At 28.7% G+C, this 14,603-nt stretch overlaps 1 pseudogene; it reads right to left on the reverse strand.

The window, feature by feature from the left end:
* Positions 1-14,190, reverse strand: part of LOC137241598 (MMS19 nucleotide excision repair protein-like) — a 72,676-nt pseudogene extending 58,486 nt beyond the window's left edge.
* Between the last annotated feature and the right edge of the window lie 413 nt (positions 14,191-14,603).

Here is a 14,603-nt window from a genome sequence, read left to right on the forward strand (position 1 = left end):
GTAAATTTGCAGAACTTTTTTCTTCTTTTCAGGAACTCCAGAACTTTTTAAAAGCTACTAAGAACACCAATTTTTTTTTTGATTTTGAACATTTTTTTTAAATTTGACTTTTGGAAAAATGTGAATATTGGGCGTAAATTTGCAGAACTTTTTTTCCTTTTAAGGAACTCCAGATCATTTTAAAAGCTACTCAGAACACGATTGTTTTTTTGATTTTGCACATTTTTTAAAAAATTTTACTTTTGAAAAGATGTGAATATTGGGCGTAAATTTGCAGAACTTTTTCTCCTTTTCAGAAACTCCAGAATTTTTTAAACGCTACTCAGAACTCAAATTTCTTTTTGATTTTGAACATTATTTTAAAATTTTGACTTTTGGAAAAATGTAAATATTGGGCGTAAATTTGCAGAACTTTTTTTCTCCTTTTCAGGAACTACAGAACTTTTTAAAAGCTCCTCAGAACACCATTTTTTTTTTTTGTGAAAATTTTTTAAAATTTTGTCTTTTGGAAAAATGTGAATATTAGCGCAAATTTGCAGAAATTTTTTTTTTCTTTTCAGGAACTCCAGAAATTTTTAAAAGCTACTCAGAACACCAATTTTTTTTTTTGATTTTAAACATTTTTTAAAAAATTTTACTTTGGGAAAAATGTGAATATTGGGCGTAAATTTGCAGAACTTTTTTTCTCCTTTTCAGGAACTCCAGAACATTTTAAAAGCTACTCAGAACACCAATTTTTTTTTGATTTTGAACATTATTTTAAAATTTTGACTTTTGGAAAAATGTAAATATTGGGCGTAAATTTGCAGAACTTTGTTTCCCCTTTTCAGGAACTCCAAAACTTTTTAAAAGCTATTTAGAACACCGATTTTTTTTTTTGATTTTGAAATTTTTTTTTTTTAATTTTAATTTTTGCAAAGATGTGAATACATATTGGGCGTAAATTTGCGAACTTTTTTCTCGTTTTCAGGAACTCCAGAACTTTTTAAAAGCTCCTCAGAACACCTTTTTTTTTTTTGATTTTGAACATTTTTGAAAAAATTTGACTTTAGGAAAATTTTGAATATTGGGCTTAAATTTGCAGAGCTTTTTTCCCCCTTTTCAGGAACTCCAGAACTTTTTAAAAGCTCCTCAGAACACCATTTTTTTTTTTTGATTTTGAACATTTTTGAAAAAATTTTACTTTTGGAAAATTTTGAATATTGGGCTTAAATTTGCAGAGCTTTTTTCCCCTTTTCAGGAACTCCAGAACTTTTTAAAAGCTACACCAATTTTTTTTTTATTTTGAACAGTTTTTTAAAAATTTGACTTTTGGGAAAATGTGATTGTTGGGCGTAAACTTGCAGAACTTTTTTCTCCTTTTCAGGAACTCCAGAACTTTTTAAAAGGTAGTCAGAACACCGATTTTTTTTGATTTTGAACTTTTTGTAAAAAATTTGACTTTTGGAAAAATGTGAATATTGGGCGTAAATTTGCAGAACTTTTTTTCTCCTTTTCAGGAACTCCAGAACTTTTTAAAAGATACTGAGAACACCAAAATTTTTGATTTTGATAATTTCAAAAAAATTTGACTTTTGGAAAAGTTTGAATTTTATCTCCTTTTCAGGAACTCCATAACTTTTTAAAAGCTACTCAGAACACCATTTTTTTTAGTTTGAACATTTTTTTTTTAATTTGACTTTTGGAAAAATGTGAATATTCGGACACCAATTTTTTTTTTTTTTTTTTTTTTGATTTCGAACATTTTTTGAAAAATTTGACTTTTGGGAAAATGTGAATATTGGGCGTAAATTTGCAGAACTTTTTTTCACCTTTTCAGGAACTCCAGAACTTTTTAAAAGATACTGAGAACACCAAAATTTTTGATTTTGATAATTTTAAAAAAAATTTGACTTTTGGAAAAGTTTGAATTTTATCTCCTTTTCAGGAACTCCATAACTTTTTAAAAGCTACTCAGAAAACCAATTTTTTTTTTATTTTTAAAATTTTTTAAAAAATTTTACTTTTGGTAAAAGGTGAATATTGGTCGTAAATTTGTAGAAATGTTTTTCTCCTTTTCAGGAACTCCAGAACTTTTTAAAAGCTACTCAGAACACCAATTTTTTGATTTTGAACATTTTTTAAAAAATTTGACTTGGAAAAACGTGAATATTGGGCGTAAATTTTCAGAAATTTTTTCTCTTTCTCAGGAACTCCAGAACATTTTAAAAGCTACTCAGAACACCAATTTTTTTTTTGATTTTGAACATTTTTTAAAAAATTTGACTTTTGGGAAAATGTGAATATTGGGCGTAAATTTGCAGAACTTTTTTTCTCCTTTTCAGGAACTCCAGAACTTTTTAAACGCTACACAGGACACCAATTTTTTTGATTTTGTACATTTTTAAAAAAATTTGCCTTTTGGAAAAATGTCAATATTGGATATAAATTTGCAGAACTTATTTCTCCTTTTATTTTATTTTTTCTCCTTTTCAGCAACTCCAGAACTTTTTAAAAGCTACTCAGAACACCAATTTTTTTTTGATTTAAACAGTTTTTTTAAAATTTGACTTTTGGAAATAATTCAATATTTGGCGTAAATTTACAGAACTTTTTTCTCCTTTTCAGAAACTCCAGAACTTTTTAAAAGCTTCTCAGAACACCAATTTCTTTGATTGTGAACATTTTTTTAAAAATTTGACTTTCGAAAAAATGTGAATATTGGGCGTAAATTAGCAGAACTTTGTTTCTCCTTTTCAGGAACTCCAAAACTTTTTAAAAGGTACTCAGAACACCGATTTTTTTGATTTTGAACATTTTTTTTAAATGTGACTTTTGCAAAAATATGAATATTGGGCGTAAATTTGCAGAACTTTTTTCTCCTTTTCAGGAACTCCAGAACTTTATAAAAGTACTCAGAACACCAATTTCTTTTGATTTTGAACAGTTTTTTTAAATTTGGCTTTTGGAAAAATGTGAATATTGGGCGTAAATTTGCAGAACTTTTTTCCTCCTTTTCAGGAGCTCCAGAACTTTTTAAAAGCCACTCAGAACACCAATCTCTTTTTGATTTTGAAAATTTTTTAAAAAATTTGACTTTTGGAAAAATGTGAATATTGGGCGCAAATTTGCACAACTTTTTTCTCCTTTTCAGGAACTCCAGAACTTTTTAGAAGCTACTCAGAACACGAATCTTTTTGATTTTGATAATTTAAAAAAAAAAAGTGACTTTTGGTAAAATGTGAATGTTGGGCGTAAATTTGCAGAACTTTTTTCTCCTTTTCAGGAACTCCTGAATTTTTTAAAAGCTACTCAGAACACCAATCCTTTTTATTTTGAACATTTTTTAAAAAATGTGAATATTGGGCGTAAATTTGCAGAACTTTTTTCTCGTTTTCTGGAACTCCAGAACTTTTTAAAAGCTACTCAGAACACTGTTTTTTTTTTTGCTGTTTTAAAAAATTTTACTTTGGGGAAAATGTGAATATTGGGCGTAAATTTGCAGAACTTCTTTCTTCTTTTCAGGAACTCCAGAACTTTTTAAAAGCTACTAAGAACACCAATTTTTTTTTTGATTTTGAACATTTTTGTTTAAATTTGACTTTTGGAAAAATGTGAATATTGGGCGTAAATTTGCAGAACTTTTTTCCTTTTAAGGAACTCCAGATCATTTTAAAAGCTACTCAGAACACGATTTTTTTTGATTTTGAACATTTTTTAAAAAATTTTACTTTTGAAAAGATGTGAATATTGGGCGTAAATTTGCAGAACTTTTTCTCCTTTTCAGAAACACCAGAATTTTTTAAACGCTACTCAGAACACAAATTTCTTTTTGATTTTGAACATTATTTTAAAATTTTGACTTTTGGAAAAATGTAAATATTGGGCTTAAATTTGCAGAACTTTTTTTCTCCTTTTCAGGAACTCCAGAACTTTTTAAAAGCTCCTCAGAACACCATTTTTTTTTTTTTTTGTGAAAATTTTTTTAAAAATTTGTCTTCTGGAAAAATGTGAATATTAGCGCAAATTTGCAGAAATTTTTTTTTCTTTTCAGAAACTCCAGAAATTTTTAAAAGCTACTCAGAACACCAATTTTTTTTTTTTGATTTTGAACATTTTTTAAAAAATTTTACTTTGGGAAAAATGTGAATATTGGGCGTAAATTTGCAGAACTTTTTTTCTCCTTTTCAGGAACTCCAGAACATTTTAAAAGCTACTCAGAACACCAATTTTTTTTTTGATTTTGAACATTATTTTAAAATTTTGACTTTTGGAAAAATGTAAATATTGGGCGTAAATTTGCAGAACTTTGTTTCCCCTTTTCAGGAACTCCAAAACTTTTTAAAAGCTATTTAGAACACCGATTTTTTTTTTTTTATTTTGAAAATTTTTTTTTTAATTTTAACTTTTGCAAAGATGTGAATACATATTGGGCGTAAATTTGCGAACTTTTTTCTCGTTTTCAGGAACTCCAGAACTTTTTAAAAGCTCCTCAGAACACCATTTTTTTTTTTTTTTGATTTTGAACATTTTTGAAAAAATTTGACTTTAGGAAAATTTTGAATATTGGGCTTAAATTTGCAGAGCTTTTTCCCCCTTTTCAGGAACTCCAGAACTTTTTAAAAGCTCCTCAGAACACCAATTTTTTTTTTTGATTTTGAACATTTTTGAAAAAATTTTACTTTTGGAAAATTTTGAATATTGGGCTTAAATTTGCAGAGCTTTTTTCCCCTTTTCAGGAACTCCAGAACTTTTTAAAAGCTACACAATTTTTTTTTATTTTCAACAGTTTTTTAAAAATTTGACTTTTGGGAAAATGTGATTATTGGGCGTAAACTTGCAGAACTTTTTTTCTCCTTTTCAGGAAGTCCAGAACTTTTTAAAAGGTAGTCAAAACACCGATGTTTTTTTGATTTTGAACATTTTGTAAAAAATTTGACTTTTGGAAAAATGTGAATATTGGGCGTAAATTTGCAGAACTTTTTTTCTCCTTTTCAGGAACTCCAGAACTGTTTAAAAGATACTGAGAACACCAAAATTTTTCATTTTGATAATTTTAAAAAAAATTTGACTTTTGGAAAAGTTTGAATTTTATCTCCTTTTCAGGAAATTCATAACTTTTTAAAAGCTACTCAGAGCACCATTTTTTTTTATTTTGAACATTTTTTTTTAATTTGGCTTTTGGAAAAATGTGAATATTGGGACACCAATTTTTTTTTTTTTTTGATTTCGAACATTTTTTGAAAAATTTGACTTTTGGGAATATGTGAGTATTGGGCGTAAATTTGCAGAACTTTTTTTCTCCTTTTCAGGAACTCCAGAACTTTTTAAAAGATACTGAGAACACCAAAATTTTTGATTTTGATAATTTTAAAAAATATTAGACTTTTGGAAAAGTTTGAATTTTATCTCCTTTTCAGGAACTCCATAACTTTTTAAAAGCTACTCAGAACACCATTTTTTTTTTGATTTTGAAAATTTTTTAAAAAATTTGACTTTTGGTAAAATGTGAATATTGGGCGTAAATTTTCAGAAATTTTTTCTCTTTCTCAGGAACTCCAGAACATTTTAAAAGCTACTCAGAACACCAATTTTTTTTTTTTTGATTTTGAACATTTTATAAAAAATTTGACTTTTGGGAAAATGTGAATATTGGGCGTAAATTTGCAGAACTTTTTTCCTCCTTTTCAGGAACTCCAGAACTTTTTAAAGCCACTCAGAACACCAATCTCTTTTTGATTTTGAAAATTTTTTAAAAAATTTGACTTTTGAAAAAATGTTAATATTGGGCGCAAATTTGCACAACTTTTTTCTCCTTTTCAGGAACTCCAGAACTTTTTAAAAGCTACTCAGAACACCAATCTTTTTGATTTTGATAATTTTTTTAAAAAATTGACTTTTGGTAAAATGTGAATGTTGGGCGTAAATTTGCAGAACTTTTTTCTCCTTTTCAGGAACTCCAGAATTTTTTAAAAGCTACTCAGAGCACCAATCTTTTTATTTTGAACATTTTTTAAAAAATTTGACTTTTGGAAAAAATGTGAATATTGGGCGTAAATTTGCAGAACTTTTTTCTCCTTTTCAGGAACTCCAGAATTTTTTAAAAGCTACTCAGAGCACCAATCTTTTTTATTTTGAACATTTTTTAAAAAATTTGACTTTTGGAAAAAATGTGAATATTGGGCGTAAATTTGCACAACTTTTTTCTCCTTTTCAGGAACTCCAGAACTTTTTAAAAGCTACTCAGAACACCAATCTTTTTGATTTTGATAATTTTTTTAAAAAATTGACTTTTGGTAAAATGTGAATATTGGGCGTAAATTTGCAGAACTTTTTTCTCCTTTTAAGGAACTCCAGAATTTTTTAAAAGCTACTCAGAGCACCAATCTTTTTTATTTTGAACATTTTTTAAAAAATTTGACTTTTGGAAAAAATGTGAATATTGGGCGTAAATTTGCAGAACTTTTTTCTCCTTTTCAGGAACTCCAGAATTTTTTAAAAGCTACTCAGAGCACCAATCTTGTTTATTTTGAACATTTTTTAAAAAATTTGACTTTTGGAAAAAATGTGAATATTGGGCGTAAATTTGAAGAACTTTTTTCTCCTTTTCAGGAACTCCAGAATTTTTTAAAAGCTACTCAGAGCACCAATCTTTTTTATTTTGAACATTTTTTAAAAAATTTTACTTTTGAAAAGATGTGAATATTGGGCGTAAATTTGCAGAACTTTTTTCTTCTTTTCAGGAACTCCAGAAATTTTTAAAAGCTACTCAGAACACCAATTTTTTTTTTTGATTTTGAACATTTTTTAAAAAATTTTACTTTGGGAAAAATGTGAATATTGGGCGTAAATTTGCAGAACTTTTTTTCTCCTTTTCAGGAATTCCAGAATATTTTAAAAGCTACTCAGAACACCATTTTTTTTTTGATTTTGAACATTATTTTAAAATTTTGACTTTTGGAAAAATGTAAATATTGGGCGTAAATTTGCAGAACTTTGTTTCCCCTTTTCAGGAACTCCAAAACTTTTTAAAAGCTATTTAGAACACCGACTTTTTTTTTTGATTTTGAAAATTTTTTTTTTTAATTTTAACTTTTGCAAAGATGTGAATACATATTGGGCGTAAATTTGCAAACTTTTTTCTCGTTTTCAGGAACTCCAGAACTTTTTAAAAGCTCCTCAGAACACCATTTTTTTTTTTTTATTTTGAACATTTTTGAAAAAATTTGACTTTAGGAAAATTTTGAATATTGGGCTTAAATTTGCAGAGCTTTTTTCCCCCTTTTCAGGAACTCCAGAACTTTTTAAAAGCTCCTCAGAACACCAATTTTTTTTTGATTTTGAACATTTTTGAAAAAATTTTACTTTTGGAAAATTTTGAATATTGAGCTAAAATTTGCAGAGCTTTTTTCCTCCTTTTCAGGAACTCCAGAACTTTTTAAAAGCTACACCAATTTTTTTTGATTTTGAACAGTTTTTTAAAAATTTGACTATTGGGAAAATGTGATTATTGGGCGTAAACTTGCAGAACTTTTTTTCTCCTTTTCAGGAAGTCCAGAACTTTTTAAAAGGTAGTCAGAACACCGATTTTTTTTGAGTTTGAACATTTTGTAAAAAATTTGACTTTTGGAAAAATGTGAATATTGGAGGTAAATTTGCAGAACTTTTTTCTCCTTTTCAGGAACTCCAGAACTTTTTAAAAGATACTGAGAACACCAAAATTTTTGATTTTGATAATTTTAAAAAAAATTTGACTTTTGGAAAAGTTTGAATTTTATCTCCTTTTCAGGAACTCCATAACTTTTTAAAAGCTACTCAGAACACCATTTTTTTTTATTTTGAACATTTTTTTTTTTAATTTGACTTTTGGAAAAATGTGAATATTGGGACACCAATTTTTTTTTTATTTCGAACATTTTTTGAAAAATTTGACTTTTGGGAAAATGTGAATATTGGGCGTAAATTTGCAGAACTTTTTTCTCCTTTTCAGGAACTCCAGAACTTTTTAAAAGATACTGAGAAGACCAAAATGTTTGATTTTGATAATTTTAAAAAAAATTTTACTTTTGGAAAAGTTTGAATTTTATCTCCTTTTCAGGAACTCCATAACTTTTTAAAAGCTACTCAGAACACCAATTTTTTTTTGATTTTGAAAATTTTTTAAAAAATTTGACTTTTGGTAAAAGGTGAATATTGGTCGTAAATTTGTAGAAATTTTTTTCTCCTTTTCAGGAACTCCAGAACTTTTTAAAAGCTACTCAGAACACCAATTTTTTGATTTTGAACATTTTTTAAAAAATTTGACTTTTGGAAAAATGTGAATATTGGGCGTAAATTTTCAGAAATTTTTTCTCTTTCTCAGGAACTCCAGAACATTTTAAAAGCTACTCAGAACACCAATTTTTTTTTTATTTTGAACATTTTTTTAAAAAATTTGACTTTTGGGAAAATATGAATATTGGGCGTAAATTTGCAGAACTTTTTTTCTCCTTTTCAGGAACTCCAGAACTTTTTAAAAGCTACTCAGAACACCAATTTTTTTGATTTTGTACATTTTTAAAAAAATTTGCCTTTTGGAAAAATGTCAATATTGGGCGTAAATTTGCAGAACTTTTTTTCCTTTTCAGGAACTCCAGAACTTTTTAAAAGCTACTCAGAACACCATTCTTTTAGGAAAATGTGAATATTAGGGGCAAATTTGCAGAACTTTTTTTTCCTTTTCAGGAACTCCAGAAATTTTTAAAAGCTACTCAGAACAACATTTTTTTTTGCATTTGAACATTTTTTAAAAAAATTTACTTTGGGAAAAATGTGAATATTGGTCGTAAATTTGTAGAAATTTTTTTCTCCTTTTCAGGAACCCCAGAACTTTTTAAAAGCTACTCAGAACACCAATTTTTTGATTTTGAACATTTTTTAAAAAATTTGACTTTTGGAAAAATGTGAATATTGGGCGTAAATTTTCAGAAATTTTTTCTCTTTCTCCGGAACTCCAGAACATTTTAAAAGCTACTGAGAACACCAATTTTTTTTTTTTTGATTTTGAACATTTTTTAAAAAATTTGACTTTTGGGAAAATGTGAATATTGGGCGTAAATTTGCAGAACTTTTTTTCTCCTTTTCAGGAACTCCAGAACTTTTTAAAAGCTACACAGGACACCAATTTTTTTGATTTTGAAAATTTTTTTAAAAATTTGACTTTGGGAAAAATGTGAATATTGGGCGTAAATTAGCAGAACTTTGTTTCTCCTTTTCAGGAACTCCAAAACTTTTTAAAGGTACTCAGAACACCGATTTTTTTTGATTTTGAACATTTTTTTTAAATTTGACTTTTGCAAAAATGTGAATATTGGGCGTAAATTTGCAGAACTTTTTTCTCCTTTTCAGGAACTCCAGAACTTTATAGAAGTACTGAGAACACCAATATCTTTTGATTTTGAACATTTTTTTTTAAATTTGACTTTTGGAAAAATGTGAATATTGGGCGTAAATTTGCAGAACTTTTTCCCTCCTTTTCAGGAGCTCCAGAACTTTTTAAAAGCCACTCAGAACACCAATCTCTTTTTGATTTTGAAAATTTTTTAAAAAATTTGACTTTGGAAAAATGTGAATATTGGGCGCAAATTTGCACAACTTTTTTCTCCTTTTCAGGAACTCCAGAACTTTTTAAAAGCTACTTAGAACACCAATCTTTTTGATTTTGATAATTTAAAAAAAAAAAGTGACTTTTGGTAAAATGTGAATGTTGGGCGTAAGTTTGCAGAACTTTTTTCTCCTTTTCAGGAACTCCAGAATTTTTTAAAAGCTACTCAGAACACCAATCTTTTTTATTTTAAACATTTTTTAAAAATTTGACTTTTGGAAAAAAAGTGAATATTGGGCGTAAATTTGCAGAACTTTTTTCTCCTTTTCTGGAACTCCAGAACTTTTTAAAAGCTACTCAGAACACTGATTTTTATTTTTTTCTTTTTTAAAAAATTTGACTTTGGGGAAAATGTGAATATTGGGCGTAAATTTGCAGAACTTTTTTCTTCTTTTCAGGAACTCCAGAACTTTTTCAAAGCTCTAAGAACACCAATTTTTTTTTGATTTTGAACATTTTTTTTTAAATTTGACTTTTGGAAAAATGTGAATATTGGGCGTAAATTTGCAGAACTTTTTTTCCTTTTAAGGAACTCCAGATCATTTTAAAAGCTACTCAGAACACGATTTTTTTTTTTTGATTTTGAACATTTTTTAAAAAATTTTACTTTTGAAAAGATGTGAATATTGGGCGTAAATTTGCAGAACTTTTTCTCCTTTTCAGAAACTCCAGAATTTTTTAAACGCTACTCAGAACACAAATTTCTTTTTGATTTTGAACATTATTTTAAAATTTTGACTTTTGGAAAAATGTAAATATTGGGCGTAAATTTGCAGAACTTTTTTTCTCCTTTTCAGGAACTCCAGAACTTTTTAAAAGCTCCTCAGAACACCATTTTTTTTTTGTGAAAATTTTTTTAAAAATTTGTCTTTTGGAAAAATGTGAATATTGGCGCAAATTTGCAGAAATTTTTTTTTTCTTTTCAGGAACTCCAGAAATTTTTAAAAGCTACTCAGAACACCAATTTTTTTTTTGATTTTGAACATTTTTTAAAAAATTTTACTTTGGGAAAAATGTGAATATTGGGCGTAAATTTGCAGAACTTTTTTTCTCCTTTTCAGGAACTCCAGAACATTTTAAAAGCTACTCAGAACACCAATTTTTTTTTGATTTTGAACATTATTTTAAAATTTTGACTTTTGGAAAAATGTAAATATTGGGCGTAAATTTGCAGAACTTTGTTTCCCCTTTTCAGGAACTCCTTTTAAAAGCTATTTAGAACACCAATTTTTTTTTTTGATTTTGAAAATTTTTTTTTTAATTTTAACTTTTGCAAAGATGTAAATATTGCGCGTAAATTTGCGAACTTTTTGCTCGTTTTCAGGAACCCCAGAACTTTTCAAAAGCTCCTCAGAACACCATTTTTTTTTTGATTTTGAACATTTTTGAAAAAATTTCACTTTAGGAAAATTTTGAATATTGGGCTTAAATTTGCATAGCTTTTTTCCCCCTTTTCAGGAACTCCAGAACTTTTTAAAAGCTCCTCAGAACACCAATTTTTTTTTTGATTTTGAACATTTTTGAAAAAATTTTACTTTTGGAAAATTTTTAATATTGGGCTTAAATTTGCAGAGCTTTTTTCCCCTTTTCAGGAACTCCAGAACTTTTTAAAAGCTACACCAATTTTTTTTTTATTTTGAACAGTTTTTTAAAAATTTGACTTTTGGGAAAATGTGATTATTGGGCGTAAACTTGCAGAACTTTTTTTCTCCTTTTCAGGAAGTCCAGAACTTTTTAAAAGGTAGTCAAAACACCGATTTTTTTTGATTTTGAACATTTTGTAAAAAATTTGACTTTTGGAAAAATGTGAATATTTGGCGTAAATTTTCAGAACTTTTTTCTCCTTTTCAGGAACTCCAGAACTTTTTAAAAGATACTGAGAACACCAAAATTTTTGATTTTGATAATTTTAAAAAAAATTTGACTTTTGGAAAAGTTTGAATTTTATCTCCTTTTCAGGAACTTCATAACTTTTTAAAAGCTACTCAGAACACCATTTTTTTTATTTTGAACATTTTTTTTTAATTTGACTTTTGGAAAAATGTGAATATTGGGACACCAATTTTTTTTTTTTTTTACTTCGAACATTTTTTGAAAAATTTGACTTTTGGGAAAATGTGAATATTGGGCGTAAATTTGCAGAACTTTTTTTCTCCTTTTCAGGAACTCCAGAACTTTTTAAAAGCTACTGAGAACACCAAAATTTTTGATTTTGATAATTTTAAAAAAAATTTGACTTTTGGAAAAGTTTGAATTTTATCTCCTTTTCAGGAACTCCATAACTTTTTAAAAGCTACTCAGAACACCAATTTTTTTTTGATTTTGAAAATTTTTTAAAAAATTTGACTTTTGGTAAAAGGTGAATATTGGTCGTAAATTTGTAGAAATTTTTTTCTCCTTTTCAGGAACTCCAGAACTTTTTAAAAGCTACTCAGAATACCAATTTTTTGATTTTGAACATTTTTTAAAAAATTTGACTTTTGGAAAAATGTGAATATTGGGCGTAAATTTTCAGAAATTTTTTCTCTTTCTCAGGAACTCCAGAACATTTTAAAAGCTACTCAGAACACCAATTTTTTTTTTTGATTTTGAACATTTTATAAAAAATTCGACTTTTGGGAAAATCTGAATATTGGGCGTAAATTTGCAGAACTTTTTTCCTCCTTTTCAGGAGCTCCAGAACTTTTTAAAAGCCACTCAGAACACCAATCTCTTTTTGATTTTGAAAATTTTTTAAAAAATTTGACTTTTGGAAAAATGTGAATATTGGGCGCAAATTTGCACAACTTTTTTTTTTTTTCAGGAACTCCAGAACTTTTTAAAAGCTACTCAGAACACTGATTTTTTTTTGCTTTTTTAAAAAATTTGACTTCTGGAAAAATGTGAATATTGGGCGTGAATTTGCAGAACTTTTTTCTCCTTTTCAGGAACTCCAGAACTTTTTAAAAGGTACTCAGAACACCATTTTTTTTTTATTTTAAACATCTGTTTGTTATCTTCCTTAACTTTATTTTTCAACAGTGACACAATTTTCGTTAAATTATAAAGACTTTGTTCATTATGTTCTATACGGTTAACCATACTGCAAAGCAAGTGACGTGCTACCGTGCGCTGTTTCTCTTTACATTCACCCAATTGGTTACAACTTAGCGATTGTTCTGTTAAATCACCCAAGAGCCATTCGAGGAAATCATCCAAAATTATATCCTGATGCAGGCGACCTAACAGACATTTAGCGAGGTACAAATGTGTAACAGATTCTAATTTCAGCTGTGATAGATACTCAGTTGGTATAATATATTGTTCAGATATTGATAAATGTTGGTCAATGCGACCAATTGCCTCTGCGATTTCCTCTAGCGATGATATACTGAGTGATGGTGTACTTAAAGCTAAATCTGCCAATTTCGCAAGAAGGCTGTTATTGGTTTGCAGCTCGATAATAACAAATGAAAGCATAATGCCACACCAAATCGAGTAGACGCGCTGTAAATGCTGCTTGCACTACTAAACGCAATAAATGACGTAAAACTTTGCGTTTTACAAAATTTTCATATAAAATAAAGTTACGTGTAAGAACATCGATGCAATTTGATTGTACTTCGATTGGATGTAAAGCGCCTAATAATTTTAATAAATCTGTACACTGCATATCTAGCGAATCGTGCGTAATCAATTGCAAGAGCACTTTGTAAAGAAGCGTGCGATTTGCTTCGCTTATTACTGGCACACTTTCTGTGAGTACACTTAGAGCATGCTTTAAATCGATATTTTGTACATTTGCATCTGTATCTAATTTATTACGTAATATTGTAATTATATCTTCATGAATTTGATTGCAAGTAGTTTTATTGAACGTATCCAACCTATCTTGTAATGCTCCAATTTTGAATAGCTGAGCGATAATCATATACTCGTATAAGTTGCTTATCATTGTAAGTTTCTTTTGTTGCTGTGAGAGCGTTACCTGCATTTTGTACACTTGTTGCAGCTTTAGTGTTCAATTTCAGAAGAAAAGGATTAAGTATTTTTTCGCCAACGAATAGAGGATCACCTGCGACACAAACTAATGCAATAGCTGCCGAAGGATTATAAAATCGTTGATTAACATCCCCTAAATGGGGCAAAATAGTGCCCAGCACAGTTGTTTGATAACTATTACTTATTTCTGGAAGGGACTTAGCTTGTTCAAGTATTGTAAGTAACAGAAAAAGACCAGCTGAAACGATATATGTATTATCACCGCCCGGAAAGATTTCATTTTTTAAAGCTGTCCAAATCACATGTTGTGATAATGACTTAACAGATAACTTGAGCGTTGACTTACCTAGTAGTTCCAACGAATTTAGTTTGGCTAAGTCGCTCCTCAATTTTTCCAACGCCAATGGCACAATCCATTCAAGAAATTCTGGTGATGCTACCAAGCAATCAGCCAATTTGGCAGCTAAGTTGTCACATGAAATATTGCTAGGATCATCGAGACTTGGCGTAAAATCAATTGGAAAGTAGCAAGCAAAAATTTCAAACATTTCTTCACCCAAATGCAAGAGCGATAAATAGACAAGCATTGAGTCAAGTTTAGTATTTCTGCCGTAGTCGCATTCATTGTGCCAGCAAACCACCCAAGTTGTAGCTGTCTACCTGAAATGAAACAAAGGAATAAGAAATTAGAATATTTATAAAATTATCAAAAGGGAACGATATTGGTATACTTACCCAGCCCAAGTTTTTCTTCATAATGAATATTCATTCAAAAATGTCTCTGTACTCATTGCCATGATTGAATAACATTTATGAATGAACGAAACAAGGTTGCCACTCGTCTGACATTGCCTTTTTTGTTTCTTAAGCGGTGAACACATTGTTGGCGATACCATGGGACCACAATTCGGATCCGTGAGATCCGACAAGCACGGCAAGTCATACGCGAGCTAGGTAGGTGCCCGACGCACCCTACCAACAGCTATGGTAGGGAACACAC

The sequence above is a fragment of the Eurosta solidaginis genome, chromosome 2 (assembly GCF_040869045.1).
Source record: "Eurosta solidaginis isolate ZX-2024a chromosome 2, ASM4086904v1, whole genome shotgun sequence".
Taxonomy (NCBI): Eukaryota; Metazoa; Arthropoda; class Insecta; order Diptera; family Tephritidae; genus Eurosta; species Eurosta solidaginis.